This window comes from Henckelia pumila, chromosome 4 (assembly GCF_033568475.1).
Source record: "Henckelia pumila isolate YLH828 chromosome 4, ASM3356847v2, whole genome shotgun sequence".
Classification (NCBI taxonomy): domain Eukaryota; kingdom Viridiplantae; phylum Streptophyta; class Magnoliopsida; order Lamiales; family Gesneriaceae; genus Henckelia; species Henckelia pumila.
The window spans coordinates 119,227,138-119,243,594 of NC_133123.1; the positions used below are offsets into that span (position 1 = coordinate 119,227,138).

Consider the following 16,457-nt stretch of genomic DNA (forward strand, 5'->3'; position numbering starts at 1 on the left):
TTAATTATCATTATCTCATTACCATAATGGAAGAAAAAAATTATATGTAAATTTGAATTTATAAAAATGTATTTAGTACATATGCAATATATGTGCTCGGTGTACTTAGTTATAATTATAAATGAGTCGTATATATTTTCCCTTAAATCTTATTATATACTTACTAAAAAAACAATTGGGCCGGTTTTAAATATACCATTTCCTTGAGCAAGAAGAAAACAACGGGCAGGGCTACAACCCAAGATGGACATATATAGTTTATAGCAAATGATTTAATCCTGGTAATAATACATGTAAATGGTAGCAATAGTTTTGTGTAATATATATCAATGATAAATTAAAACTCTCGTTTATAAGTAAGATATATGTAATGTCCGAAAAATCCATATATCCAGTCATGAGTAATAATGAGATTTTAAATGAAATTTAAATAATTTTATTTTATGGTAAACACTTGTATGAGATTGTTGCACGCTCATATTTCGTGCAACGGATCCTAATTTGGGTTGGAACAAATAAGGCAAACATTACCCGACCCATCAAATTTTGCTCCGAATTCTCTCAAAATAATCTGGCCCAAATTCTATCGCTTTTCTTACAAAATCTCTCTCAAAATTGAACATCCAAACTCCAGCCTTGCGTTCTCCAAACAAAATTGAAGGGTGAAACTCCATCGCCTTTGATTTCAACAAAGAAATTCCAAGCCCATATCGAACTGAAGAAGCTACAACTCTGGTAATTTGTAATTATTTATCGAAATTTGTAAAGTTTTCATTGTATCGCTTTCGATTTCCATTGTAACGATGTTTTTAATGTTAGTACATGATAAGGATAATTTTCAACAACAGGTAGTAGAAGTGACACTATTTTTTTATGCTCAAAATCGCCTCACGGCATTGAACGAAAATTTTGGGAACTGATGTACTCATATCTGGTTTGGCATGTAGGATATCGTGATTGATTACATTGGTTCTTGTTCTAGCTACTTGTCAATTGCTCTTTCGAACCAGGGTGTGTGTCTATTTCTAGAACAATTATATCCTTCATTGGACAATTGCTACCATGTTGGCAGGAGCGGTGAATTCTTGTATGTGGGAAATATGGGCCAAATATCAAATTCAATTCAAGCAATGGGAGTGGTGAATTCCCGTATGTGGGAAATCTGAGCCAGTTTTAAAACTTTTCTTTGCTAATTTCTTTTTTGAAATGGCTTTTAAAAACACACGATGTCATATATTGGATAGTGCCTATTTTGATGGAAATCCTTATTTTTCACTTCAAACGTAATTTAAAGTGTTGGATAGCTCATTCTTGCTAGAATCTTTCTTTGCTGAAATTTTGCTTCGAGTCTTGGATATTACGAGCTTGATCCCAGCCTTTGTGAGCGGTAGTGTAGGCTGCCATCGCTGTTTTTTTTTTTCCTGTGTGATGGAGGTTATGGATTGGAATTTGGAGCTTGTAATGTAGTTAGCATTAAAAGAAGCTCAACAAATAAAGCTAATTAAAAGAAGCTCAACAAATAAATAAATATTTATCTGCTCTTGGAGATGTCATAAAACTTCATTCAGATTTAATACAAAGGAGCTCGAGCTTAGCATCTGACCATGTGGTGGTCATTTTCTTCCCCTAATCATAAACCATTTGGTTATCAGTAGTTATTCGGACAAATTACATCTACTCCCACCCATAAAAAAAGGAATCCTTGAAAAATCTCGCTGCTGAGGATCTTAAACACCAATCCTGGAGTTTGGAAATGCTTGCATTCTAGTCAGAATCCGCCAAATCCATTGTTATGCACTTTGTCGTAAAAATAAATTACGATGAGGAGATGACATTGGCACACCTCAATATATTTTTTAACCGGTGATTTGGTAAAATTGTTTAGAAACTCGAATTTGCAAGGTAGGAGGCGAAATCATATTATAGAATCCCATTTTGCATTTTTGTGAAATTGAGATTATGTGTTGTTATTAGTATCAAATTTATTCATTCTCTGTTTTCATCGTGATAGGTATGTGCGAATAAATGCCTGATCTGGCAGCTAAGATTTAAAGGAGTAACTTGCTGCAGATTGAAAGGTGGTATTTCTTTTATGTGATATTCTGTAAGAACATCAAGATATCAAATAATCCTAATCTTGTAATTAAATTGGAATTTCAAGGTGGACAAGTAAATTCTTTGTTCATGAAGTACATTGTGGTTGTGTGGACAGGAAATGAATTGCATACATATCAAATGTTTCCGTTCGAGATGAGTACCACAAAAAGGGAATAGCAAAGAGGCTAATCTCTAAAGCAGAGACAAAAGCTAAAAGTTGGGGATGTCGTTCCATAGCTTTACACTGCGATTTTAACAACCGCGGAGCAACCACGTTGTATACGAGCCAAGGCTATAAATTCATTAAGGTCCCTGAAGGAGCAAACTGGCCTAGTCCAAGAACCAAGTTGTCGTTCTACTCTGCATAGGACCCCAAGAGGAGTGGTCATCGAAGATTTGGTTTTTTCGCTTTTTCTGATGACCGTGTTGCAGACGGTGTAGCTAGAAGATCTCATGGGGTGACTCTGTCCTTGAAGTTATGATTTTTACAGATGTTTCACACTTCCCATATTTAAAGATTTAGGTTTTCAGAGCATTGTGATTCCTAATTTTCATGAAAATTAGTTGGAAACAGATGGTTATTTGACATGAAAAACATTACTTTGTAATATATGATTTTGAAAAACATTAGTGATTATAGAGATGAATTGCACACGATGTACGCTTGTAATACTTAAGAAATATATTAGTTGATGTAATTTAAGCACATTGAACAAATATAATTTTATAAATATAAAATTTCTGTCATATTTTTTAATTTTGTTATATTCTTGTTGTTATTATTTTTAATAAAAGTAAGAAAAGATATTATAGAAACATTAACTTCATACAATCGAGAATATAATTTTGTAAATATAAAAACTAATAGTTTTCATTGCAAAAGTATTACTTTTTAGATCAAACGTATTAGTGTTTCTGTTAAATTATTAATTCTAAAGTATGTTAATTTGACATAAAAGATATTAATTTTTTGTAAAGAGTATTAATATTTTAATAAAAAGTATTATATTTTTAATTAAAAATTTTACTTTTTATGATAAGTTTTTATTTTTAGAGTATGTTAATTTGACATAAAAAATATTATATGTTTTGTCAAAAATATTAGTTTTTTTTTATTAAAGATATCACCTTTAACATATGCTAATTAGACATAAAATTTTTTCAATTTTTCTTGCTGTGAAAAATATTAGTTATATGTGAAAAATATAACTTCTAACTAACGCATGCATATTTAATATAAAAATCAAGTAATACTTTTTATTTTTCAAAGTAAATTATATACGGATTACAAAATTTGATTTGAGTTTAATCCATCCAAATTTGAAATAGATTATCCAAATAGAAAATTCAAATAACGATTGTGCAATTTACCTAAAGCAAATCTTGTGAAGCTAAAAATAAAAAACATCGGATAATCGTTCTTTAGATTATAAGAAATACAAATACACAATTCTATCGTTTTTTAATTTGAAAAAAAAATATTTCTTTTTAGTCAAAAGTATTATTTTTGCTTTTGAAAGGTATTAATTTTTATCATAAAAGTATTATCTCTAATGTATGCTAATTTGACATAAAAGTATTACTTTTGCATCCAAAAATATTACCCTTTTTGTCAAGTTCAGTGTTTTTGTTAAAAGTATTATTTTCAACGTATTCGTTAACATGTTATGCCAACATTAATATATGTTTATTTGACATAAAAAATAGTATATTTTATGTTAAAAGTATTACTTATTTCGTAAAAAGTACTAGTGTTTTGGTTAAAAGTATTACTTCTATTGTATGCTATTTGACATAAAAATTATTACTTTTTTTAGTAAAAATATTAATCTTTATAATAAAAGTATTACTTTTAGATTATGATTATTTGACATAAAAAATATTATTTATATGAAAAGTATTAGTTTTTATTATAAAAATATTAGTTTTTTTTATGTGTCTCTTTATATCAAAGTATTATTATTTTGTAAAAAATTAAGAATATATTGACAACTTAATGTCATTATAATAATTTCTGACTTACATGGGAAAGAAAAACACTAACTAACTCCATGCATCGTGCTATTAATATTTATAATCAAAATGATTGAATATAAAATAAAGTTTGAAAAAAACTAAAAACAAAACTACTCATTCGAGACCCACATATGTATATGCAAATTGAATTTCAAAGTGAGATTACAAAATAAAGCTACTAAGATACCAACTTGACATTTATTAACTAGAAACCTTGATAGCTTAATGTAAACTGAAAAGAAAAATCATTACCTCTGTACTATTCAACAATATACAGTGACACAACCTGCATGCAATTCATAACATGAATGATGATTGCTTCATTTTCATCTGTCCGATTTGCTTTACTGGTCGCTAGAGCAGGAGTAGAGCTTTTCCATTTGATATCGGTTTCCAGAGGATGCTTCATGATCTTAGCAAGAAACTGGAACTACTCATTATCCATGGATATCCAACCTAAACAAAGTTGGCATGTCACACATCTCAAGGATAGACACTAGTTAATTTAGATATTCACTAGAAAGGTATTTTTCCATAATCAAGCTCTGAAAACCATAATGAAATTCTTACCAGTTTGTTGCAGCAACTGAATCCTACTCATTATTTTGTGATCCTTCTCAATTTTCTGGATAAATGTTTCTCTGCTTCTTTTCTCAGAAACTGTAACGTCCCAAAATTTATTTTCGAATTAATTGACAATTAAAATAATTATTGAGTTGAAAAAAAAAAATTATTACTGCCAAATGAGTTATAGAGTGTATTTACAAAATACACGTGACAATTAGTCAATGAGTTTGACTATTCCTGAATATCTGATAATATTGGCATTTTGATATAATTATTGAGATAATAGAAATAAAAAAAATTATTTATGCCAACAATTTAATTTAGAAGAATACTTGACCGAGTTGACTGGTCAAAGTCAATAATTTCAGAAAATGGTGTTTATAGAGGTTGGGTGTGTGTACCGGAAAAATATTAAATGGAGACTAATTTTGCCAGTTGGATACCAGATAAATTAGTCATGATCAGAAAATTTTTGATTTTCTATAGATCGCAAAACACACACCAAAACACACTCAAGAAAACACAGATTATAGATTTTTCCCAATTTTTCCCCCAATTTTCGGATTCAATGTAGCAGTCCCACGTTTTCCATCGCCGACCGTTCACCGGTGCTCCGATCGAAGATCCGATCGGTCACTTTGTAGCCAACATCAAGACGAAGCTATTGGTGTAAAGCAATTGACGATCAGAAGGTTGGATTGTCAGGAAATTGAGTTAGAACAAACGGTTTCTGCACAGATTTTTGTCGGCACTATTCATCGTCTTCTTCGGTGAGATTTCGATGTTTTGAGCTCGTTTTTGTTGATTTTAAAGCTAGTAATCGATTCTTTGAGTTGTGGAGAGCATTTACCTAGCTCATGGTAGCATTTTGGTCCAGAAATTGTGCAGATCGGAGCAAAAACCAAGTCGCCGGAATTGGACTGTAAATCATCGATCTACGGCGCGTCGGACCACCATTCCGGTCGTGGCTTATATGGTTGGAATTGTCTCGTCGAGAGATAAAAGCCTGCCAAATTTCATAATTTTTGGAGCACGTTTGAATCGCCGCCGTCGGACCGCCGCGTCGCCGCCGCCTTCTTCGATTTGCCGGCGACCTCCGGCAAGATAACAATTTTTGATTGTATCGACGTGATAGATCCGAATATTCAAGTTTCGAGTCATGATTCAAAATCGTTAAGCGGTAAGAGCGCAATAAAGTTCGATAATTTTTTGTCAAAGTTTGACCAGAGTTGACCAGGGTTGACTTTTGACCATCATATGATTTTTCGCAGATCGGAAGCCCGTTGAGGATAATTAGATGCAGAAATCAACAGATTAGGGATTTGATCTTCCATAATTGGATAATTATGAGATTTTCGAGTCCCGATATGCACAACTGCAACTGTATAGATTTTTCGTGCGTTTTAAACGCAAAGAAATGTTATACCCTTCCTTTCTCACACCATTTAGATCAGTATATTTACTTTTTTGATGATTAAATTGTGTTGTTGCATTTGTATGTGGATATGATAGCTCAAATTTTAACTCATGCATCATTCGTGTATTTATGTAATGTGAATGATTTTTCTGTCATGCCTAATTCTTAGTTGTTGTTCACTGGTTGATGGCAGGGTTAGGTCCCTTTGGGTCTTGGTTTAAGATGTCTTGAACTAGTGTCGCCTAGATGAACAGTTGGATGGTTGTAAGAGAGGTCTATCTAGCAGGAAGCTTAGGCAGAGCTCGGGCAAGTAGGTTGTTCGGGTCGGGTCAAGTGTATTATGGTCATATGTTATGGTTTGGGTCTGGATTATTTTATTTTTGGGCTGTGGTAATTTATTTAAGAGTCCAAGTGTTTAGTCTATTCATTGAGATTAATTTAGTTATTGGGCCTAAAATGTTTATTGGGTTTAACTTATTTATTGGGCTTGAGTTATTTATTTGGGATAAAGTGTAATTTGAGCTTGAATGAATTGATTTATTTAATGAGCCAAGCTTATGAGGCTTAAGATAGTTATTGGAGGCTTAATTTAATAATTGAGCTAAATTTGTTAATGGGCCTAAGTTGTTTAATTTATTTGGTTGGGCTAAGTTCTAAATTGGACTAAGTATTGGGCCAATCTTAGTCTAATTGGATCAATTTAAGTGTGATTGAGCTAGTCTAAGTATTATTGGGCCAGTTTAAATGTTAATGAGTCAATATAAATGTTATCAGACGAATATGACTTTAAGGGCTTTAGTTAAGGGACAACAACTCGAACTAGCCAGTGACAAACAAAATAGTCCGTAAATATATATTTAATAGATGTATATGTATATTTTGATATAAGTATGATTTTTTATGAAAAATGAATTAAATATATATTTACGGGCATAATTTTAAGGAAGATGATATTTTTTTAAGTTCATGATTCATGCATGTATTTTATGTTAATTTTAAGGGTATGTAAAGGAAATATTTTTGGGAAGTTGATGTGAATTGTGACAATTATGTTCAGGAGCCTACGGATCCCCGTGTTAAGGTTGGGTGAAGTGGCATAAGAGGCGTGGGAATCCCCGTGTTAAGGTTGGGTGAACCTCGCCACCGCATACGTTGGTTTATAGATTGATCAATCGCTTATGTTTATGGTCACAATTCACTGATATGACCCACAGGAAATGATTTTTATGTTTATGACATGCCAATGTTTATGTTATATATTATGTTACATATTATGTTATGATTTAGATTACGACGCAGTTTATGCATACGATTTTACGATCATGCATGCATTAGAATTCTCAGGTTATTTTTATATACGTTATGTGCTTGCATGTGGTTTTATTTAATAGTACTCGATATTAAAGGTAGAGCATGCTGGGCCTTTAGGCTCACTAGATCTAAATGGTGTGTAGGTGAGTTTTATGTTATTCAGGAGGTTGTGGTCCCGACTGGTGGTGAAGACCTCCGTGCATCCGTGGTGAGCTAGCACACCCGTGACCTTCGCTAGCTCATGTTTCAGTTGATTTAGTTTATGATGTGATATTTTATGTATTGAGCTATTTTCCGCACATGTTTACTATTTCTCATTAGTTTGCATACTTTTGAGATTATAGCCATTTGCATAGATTTTAACCTGTTCGAGTTTTTAAACTTTTAAGATGCAATCGATTTTTATTATGCATTAAATTTTATGAAAATATATTTTAAGTATAGATGCATATATGTATGGGCATATATTTAATATAAAAAAAATTCCTTCGAGTTTGGTTCGTTTCATTTGGTATCAGAGCAAGGTCCTTGGAGGGTTGGCTAGCCTACTACGCGGAACTCAGAAGTCGCACTGCCAGTCTGTGAGTTTTAAATGCTTTTAATTATGTTCTAAGAATGGGACCCATGAGTTAGATTTTCACTAAATATTTGTTATAAATGTTTTAAACTAAAATACCTAGTTATACAATACGGTTGCGTGGGGGAATTGATGAAAATTCCTGTATGTCTTCGAGTCGCGTAGTTCGCGATGTGGGTAATCAGGATCCACTTTCGCCTCTACCTTGTCCTGCAGCTTTACCACTCGCAGATTTTGAGAGAGCCAGCATGGGCATGCTAGCTGGTATCACGAGTTTACTTGAGCATCAGGCGGGACAGTTTAGGAGGGCGCACGACGAGGACATCACTGAGAGGTTCTGCAAGCAGGGATCGAAGGAGTTTGCGCGGACCCATGATCCACTTGTGGCTGAGGAGTGGATTCTAGCGTTGGAGACGATCTTTGCCTACATGGGGACCCAGGATGCTGATTGGGTCAGATGCGCAATCTTCATGATGAAGGATGATGCAGCTATCTGGTGGGAAGGTGCAGTGACTGGTCTTGATCTGGCTAGAATGATTTGAAGGGATTTCAAGACGGATTTTGTTGAGAAGTACTTCACAAAGGATGTGTGAGGCCGGCTGATTTGTGACTTCATGAGCCTCCGACAGGGAGACAGGACTGTGGCCGAGTATTTGAGGAAGTTCGAGCGGGGTTGTCACTTCGTGCCCACGATTGCTACAGTGGAGAGCGAGAGGCTGCGACATTTCACTGATGACTTGAGGTCCGAAATCGAGCTTATGTTTCCATGGTAGACGTGACAAAGCACTAGGTAGCGGTTATTCGAGCGTACCAATCCGAGAAGGGGAGGAAGCAGATGCAGGCTGATTTTCAGAAGTAGAGGCAGTTCTAGCAGTCATCTAGAGGACATTCTTGGCAGCAACCAGCAAAGAAGTCTTATTTTGGGTCGTCTAAGGGATCAGATTCTCCTAGACCGCGTTAGCAGCAGTAGAGGCCGCAAGGCCAGTGGGGACAACAAAGATAGGGATAGTTTCCCCTAGCACTGGAGGTGTACCTTTCTGCAGACAGTGTCAAAGGCCTCATGCTGGTAATTGTTTGGTTGGTTCAGGCAGGTGCTACCATTGCGAGGATCAGGAACGATTTTGAGGAACTGTCACAGGGCGAAGCAGACCATAGGGCGCTTGTTTGTGGTGTAGGCTGAGGATGCAGATCAGGATACTTCTCTTTTCTCGGATAATTTTAATTTGTGTTCTTAATTTAAGTTAATGGGATGCTTAGTTAAGATTTGCATTGGAAATTGCTTAACTATTGTACTTGTGTTTTAGAAATGGATGTGTAGGATGAGAATTGGGAATTAGTGAAATTAGCATGTTTAGGATTGAACTTTAGATGTTAATTGGTTGCTCTAGAAGAATGATCTATATATTTTGGAAAATCTTTTGCGTACAGGAAAGATTAGCATTAGAGGTATTGTTACGTTTGTGTTGCTAGATTCTGGAGCTACGCATTCTTTTATCTCTCATTAGTTTTGAGGATTTTTAGTAATTGTTTGCTATTGGTTAGATGCGAATGTTGGGTCGGAGAGAATATTTTGAGAATTATCTTAGAGATTTGATTGATTGCTATTGAGGAATTCAAATTTCATTTTTCTTAGGAATCGTTGAGCCAAATGATTCGGGTAAAAGGTACTATTGAGAGATGAATTAGTTTGTTGCAGATATGAAATTTGGGAATTTGGTGATAGTCCTAATTGAGTAATTAAGTATTGATTGACATTTAGTTGATTTTGTGAGGGATTGGGAAGGTGCTTTTGGGATAGAGGAAAATCAGTTACGTGAGTTATTTTATCGATTCTTTCCGAAAATATTGGAATTATTTTTGTAGTTCATGCATTCCTTGATTCGCATGACATTGGTCATTGAATATTAAGTCAATTTGGCATCGATTGATATTTCGATTATGAATTTCGAAAATTCATATTTCTTGAGAACTTCAATTCTAAGTTTAGACATGGATATTGATTTGGGTGAGTAATGTTATTCTATTCCATTGAGATCTCGATTTTATTTTGTTGACATCGGATTACACCTTGGAATTTTATTTTTTTTTCGCTAAGTGCGTGCGGATTTCCTCGTGTGTAAGCCACGCTGACAACCTTGATTTTGATTTGTATTGATGGTGGGCATGATGTCATACCTGTTGGCAGTTGATCATCTGATTTGATATTTATTGATTGGATCGTATCCATTGATCATGGAGCCTTGAATTGATTCGCTCACCCCTTGTATTAGACTGCAAACGAGCTGTTTCCTTTTTTTTTTTTTTTTTTTTTTTTTTTTTTTGCAGATTTGTCTTTTAGATTATTGTATTTTGATATTGTTCTGAATCATGTCCCTTCGATTTAATTGAGATGAGTTATGTTGAACGTCGTCTTGACATTGTTTTGACTCGTAACTGATAGTGATTGATAGCACAATTAGAATTTAGTGTTTGGCGGATACCAGTTAGAATCATGAGACTATTGATATGAAGGATTGTAGTATTTTGAGTTAGAATTTTTAAGCAGATTCGTAGTCGATTCGAATATATATGTCTTGATCTAATTTGAAAATCAGAAGAGTTTATATGCAGCTTTGGGGAAAGTTATTGATCAGTACTGATTTTCATCTCCAGACAAATGGACAGTAGAGCGGGTTATTCAGATTATCGAGGATTTGTTGAGAGTCTGTTTGATTAATTTCAGGACTCTTAGGAGTCGAGACTACCGTTAGTGGAGTTCACCTATAGCATCAGTTGACAGGCATCCATAGGTATGGCTCCATACGAGACTTTTTTCGAAACAAGGTGTAGATTTCCCGTGCATTGGAACGTTGTTGGTGAGAGGATTCTCTTAGGTTTCGAGTTAGTTCAGCATACCACAGATATCGTGGTTCGAATTTGGGACAAGATGAGGGCCATACAGAGTCGTCAGAAGAGTTATGCTGACCGACGACTATGAGACCTCGAGTTTGCTGTTGGAGACCATGTGTTTGTGAGGATTGCGCCCATGAAGGGCATGATGTGTTTGGGTAGGAGGAGGCAACCTGGGAGGCTAAGGCCGATATGCAGACGTGTTTTCCAGATCTTATCGGTACGTACTTCAATTTCGAGGACGAAATTCCATTTAAGAAAGGGAGAGTTGTAACGTCCCAAAATTTATTTCCAAATTAATTGACAATTAAAATAATTATTGAGTTGGAAAAAAAAATAATTATTACTGCCAAATGAGTTATAGAGTGTATTTACAAAATACACGTGACAATTAGTCAATGAGTTTGACTGTTCCTGAATATCTGATAATATTGACATTTTGATATAATTATTGAGATAATGGAAATAAAAATAATTATTTATGCCAATAATTTAATTTAGAAGAATACTTGACCTAGTTGACTGGTCAAAGTCAATAATTTCAAAAAATGGTGTTTATAGAGGTTGGGTGTGTGTACCGGAAAAATATTAAATGGAGACTAATTTTGCCAGTTGGATACCCGATAAATTAGTCATGATCAGAAAATTTTTGATTTTCTATAGATCGCAAAACACACACCAAAACACACTCAAGAAAACACAGATTATAGATTTTTCCCAATTTTTCCCCCAATTTTCGGATTCAATGTAGCAGTCCCACGTTTTCCATCGCCGACCGTTCACCGGTGCTCCGATCGAAGATCCGATCGGTCACTTTGTAGCCAACATCAAGACGAAGCTATTGGTGTAAAGCAATTGACGATCAGAAGGTTGGATTGTCAGGAAATTGAGTTAGAACAAACGGTTTCTGCACAGATTTTTGTCGGCACTATTCATCGTCTTCTTCGGTGAGATTTCGATGTTTTGAGCTCGTTTTTGTTGATTTTAAAGCTAGTAATCGATTCTTTGAGTTGTGGAGAGCATTTACCTAGCTCATGGTAGCATTTTGGTCCAGAAATTGTGCAGATCGGAGCAAAAACCAAGTCGCCGGAATTGGACTGTAAATCATCGATCTACGGCGCGTCGGACCACCATTCCGGTCGTGGCTTATATGGTTGGAATTGTCTCGTCGAGAGATAAAAGCCTGCCAAATTTCATAATTTTTGGAGCACGTTTGAATCGCCGCCGTCGGACCGCCGCGTCGCCGCCGCCTTCTTCGATTTGCCGGCGACCTCCGACGAGTTAACCATTTTTGATCGTCTCGACGTGATAGATCCGAATATCCAAGTTTCGAGTCATGATTCAAAATCGTTAAGCGGTGAGAGCGCAATAAAGTTTGATAATTTTTTGTCAAAGTTTGACCAGAGTTGACCAGGGTTGACTTTTGACCATCATATGATTTTTCGCAGATCGGAAGCCCGTTGAGGATAATTAGAGGCAAAAATTAACATATTAGGGATTTGATCTTCCATAATTGGATAATTATGAGATTTTCGAGTCCCGATATGCGCAACCGCAACTGTATAGGTTTTTCGTGCGTTTTAAACGCAAATGCATGTTATACCCTTCCTTTATCACACCATTTAGATCAGTATATTTACTGTTTTGATGATTAAATTGTGTTGTTGAATTTGTATGTGGATATGGTAGCTCAAATTTTAACTCATGCATCATTCGTGTTTTTATGTAATGTGAATGATTTTTCTGTCATGGCTAATTCTTAGTTGTTGTTCACAGGTTGATGGCAGGGTTAGGTCCCTTTGGGTCTTGGTTTAAGATGTCTTGAACTAGTGTCGGCTAGATGAACAGTTGGATGGTTGTAAGGGAGGTCTATCTAGCAGGAAGCTTAGGCAGAGCTCGGGCAAGTGGGTTGTCCGGATCGGGTCAAGTGTATTATGGTCATATGTTATGGTTTGGGTCTGGATTATTTTATTTTTGAGCTGGGTAATTTATTTAAGAGTCCAAGTGTTTAGTCTATTCATTGGGATTAATTTAGTTATTGGACCTAAAATATTTATTGGGTTTAACTTATTTATTGGGTTTGAGTTGTTTATTTGGGATAAAGTGTAATTTGGGCTTGAATGAATTGATTTATTTATTGAGCCAAACTTATGAGGCTTAAGATAGTTATTGGAGGCTTAATTTAATAATTGAGCTAAATTTGTTAATGGGCCTAAGTTAAACAATTTATTTGGTTGAGCTAAGTTCTAAACTGGACTAAGTATTGGGCCAATCTTAGTCTAATTGGATCAATTTAAGTGTGATTGGGCTAGTCTAAGTATTATTGGGCCAGTTTAAGTGTTAATGAGTCAATCTAAGTGTTATCAGACGAATATGAGTTTAAGGGCTTTAGTTAAGGGGCAACAACTCGAACTAGCCAGTGACAAACAAAATAGTCCGTAAATATATATTTAATAGATGTATATGTATATTTTGATATAAGTATGATTTTTATGGAAAATGAATTAAATATATATTTACGGACATAATTTTAAGGAAGATGATATTTTTTTTAAGTTCATGATTCATGCATGTATTTTATGTTAATCTTAAGGGCATGTAAAGGAAATATTTTTGGGAAGTTGATGTGAATTGTGGCAATTATGTTCAGGAGCCTACGGATCCCCGTGTTAAGGTTGGGTGAAGTGGCATAAGAGGCGTAGGGAATCCCCGTGTTAAGGTTGGGTGAACCTCGCTGCCGCGTACGTTGGTTATAGATTGATCAATCGCTTATGTTTATGGTCACACTTCACCGATATGACCCAGAAGGAATGATTTTTATGTTTATGACATGCCAATGTTTATGTTATGTATTATGTTACATATTATGTTATGATTTAGATTACGACGCAGTTTATGCATACGATTTTACGATCATGCATGCATTAGAATTCTCAGGTTATTTTTATATACGTTATGTGCTTGCATGTGATTTTATTTAGTAGTACTCGATATTAAAAGTAGAGCATGCTGGGTCTAAATGGTGTGCAGGTGAGTTTTATGTTATTCAGGAGGTTGTGGTCCCGACTGGTGGTGAAGACCTCTGTGCATCCGTGGCGAGCTAGCACACCCGTGACCTTCGCTAGCTCATGTTTCAGTTGATTTAGTTTATGATGTGATATTTTATGTATTGAGCTATTTTTCGCACATGTTTACTATTTCTCATTAGTTTGCATACTTTTGAGATTATAGCCGTTTACATGGATTTTAACCTGTTCGAGTTTTTAAACTTTTAAGATGCAATCGATTTTTATTATGCATTAAATTTTATGAAAATATATTTTAAGTATAGATGCATATATGTAATATAAAAAAAAATTCCTTCGAGTTTGGTTCGTTTCAAAAACATTCAATAATTAGCAAGTAAATCATCACAATAAACGAACATTGTCCATCTCAGCAATTACAAAAAGTAATACAAAAATCGGATAAAAGACATTCAGTGCATATTATCATCAAAACAAAATTCTTATGGTATTAAATCAAAGTAGAACTAACTAACCATATTATCATCAATATTATTAGCATTAATAATTTACAGTTTGATGTAGGGGTACATTGAAAATGATCACAAACTGTATCAACTATCAAATAATATTTTAATATAATTACAAGGTGGTCGTGATATGAGGAATATTCAAAAAATAAAACATTTTTTTTCAAACAGCCCACCTTATAAGGGGGCATTAATTATTTTTAATGAAATTGTTAAAGGAAAAACTAAGAAAGATTAGCCTAAAAAACCATCACGACATGAATAAACAGATGCATAAGCATCTTATATCCACTAACACAAATAGGAAAAGCTATGATAAAGATTGCGTCATTTATAGCTGAATTCTCATGCCTAATAAACTAATCACTAACATATACAGACAACAAACACCGACATGAATTTACATCCCTCGTAAAAGTAAAGAACAAAAAGAATTGCATAAGCAGTAGGTTACCTTGATCCAAGAGTCACTCATGCCAAAATTACGATCTTTGGAGAGCAAAGTGGGATAAAGTTCAGCCTATAGTATTCTTGCAAGTGGTATAGGCCTTTTGATTCCATTAATGAGAAGAGAAGGTCCATGAGTCTACTGTAATACAACAAAATGAAGAAAAAAGTCGTATTCATCCATTTCTTCCACGGAACACAAGATCGAAATATATATAAACAAAAATTAAGAAATAATCATATCAAAGGGGACAAATCATAAAATATTTACATGAGAATGCATACAAGGGTTGTAGCGGCGCCGACGGATCCGCAGAAGGGATCAATTTCATCTCGATTTGATTGAAAAAGGGGAAATTGCGTCGATTTTGGTGGGAACTGAAGGCCCCAGTGCGGAGGGAGTGGTTGAGGGGTGGAGGAAGGGGTTGGCCAGGCACGGCGAAGCGGCAGTGGCGGAGGTTGTGAGAGCCATAGGTCTTGGCGACAGAGTTTTCGTGATCTCTTGTATGGCCAACTGATCAAAATTGAAAAGTAAGCTGATTTTAACCCAGGATAAGGATCCGATTGCTAGCTTGGGTATTTGAATTTTATAAATGGGTTGACCCGTCTCGTGTGAGACTGTTTAACAGGAGAGTTATTCTTATTTTATTTACTTATGATTTAAAGGTTATGTTTAATTAAATGGTTTTTTGTGATAAATTCATGATTTAAAAGTTATGTTTAAAAGATTTCGTGCTATGCATATTGCATGAGATTTATGTTTTAAAGTTGAGTTTTTTTGTGTTAAAAATATATTTTAAAATGTTATGTTAAATTATTTAATGTTATGTGAAATTTATGACGTTTAATGGTTGCAAATTAGTCTTAATTTTTCAGGTTGGGATTATTCTGAACTCGGAAAACGAGACTAACCTACGAATGAGGTTTAAAAAAATATTTTTATGTTATTTTAAGTTTTAGATTGGTGCAGTGTTATTTTAATATTTTCAGGTTGGGATTATTCTGGACTCGGGAAATGAGACTAGCCTACGAACGAGGTTTAAAAAAATATTTTTATGTTATTTTAAGTTTTAGATTGGTGCAGTGTTATTTTAATATTTTTGAAGTAAATTTTGAAAATAAGACTGTGTTTGCAGCTAATGGACTGACTTCCAAGCCCATTAGTTACAAATAACTTGAGCGTGTAATTATTTTCCTTAAACCTTATTTTCTCATCTCTAGTCGCTGCCTACCCCTTTCCCCCTCTCCCTTCTCTCGTTCAAACGCTGCACCAAGGAAGAAGAAAGATTTCAAAATCTCGTTTGTGCAAGGCTAGGATTGCTAACAAGGTTCTGGTTATCTCCAACCTACAACGATCAGACAAGTTTTAAATGCTTTTGAAACTACCAATCAAGAATATATGTATTTTGATATGAAAAAAATGTATGTTGATGTGTAAATTATGTGTATTGCATTGATTCTATGAGTTTTGATGAGCATGATATAGAACTGTGAAACGTGAATCGTTCTTGATGTTTTGGTTAAAGATTTTTGAGAAAGATGTTGAAGTATTTTTTATGTACGTATTTTTAGTTTAAAAGTTTTTGAAGTTCAGGTGTTCT

General features: G+C 34.5%; 2 long non-coding RNA genes across 3 annotated transcripts; one reads left to right on the forward strand and one right to left on the reverse strand.

The window, feature by feature from the left end:
* The first annotated feature begins 581 nt into the window (after positions 1-581).
* On the forward strand, positions 582-2,795 carry LOC140867569 (uncharacterized). The gene is made up of 3 exons (XR_012145188.1): positions 582-735; positions 2,012-2,078; positions 2,213-2,795. It is a non-coding gene; the product is annotated as an uncharacterized lncRNA (long non-coding RNA).
* A 1,440-nt stretch (positions 2,796-4,235) lies between these two features.
* On the reverse strand, positions 4,236-15,354 carry LOC140867669 (uncharacterized). 2 transcript variants are annotated; one of them, XR_012145227.1, is made up of 4 exons: positions 15,128-15,354; positions 14,864-14,998; positions 4,684-4,773; positions 4,236-4,569 (listed from the first exon to the last, which is right to left on the reverse strand). It is a non-coding gene; the product is annotated as an uncharacterized lncRNA (long non-coding RNA). The 2 variants fall into 2 exon arrangements; XR_012145228.1 differs by having other exon boundaries at positions 4,236-4,595.
* Between the last annotated feature and the right edge of the window lie 1,103 nt (positions 15,355-16,457).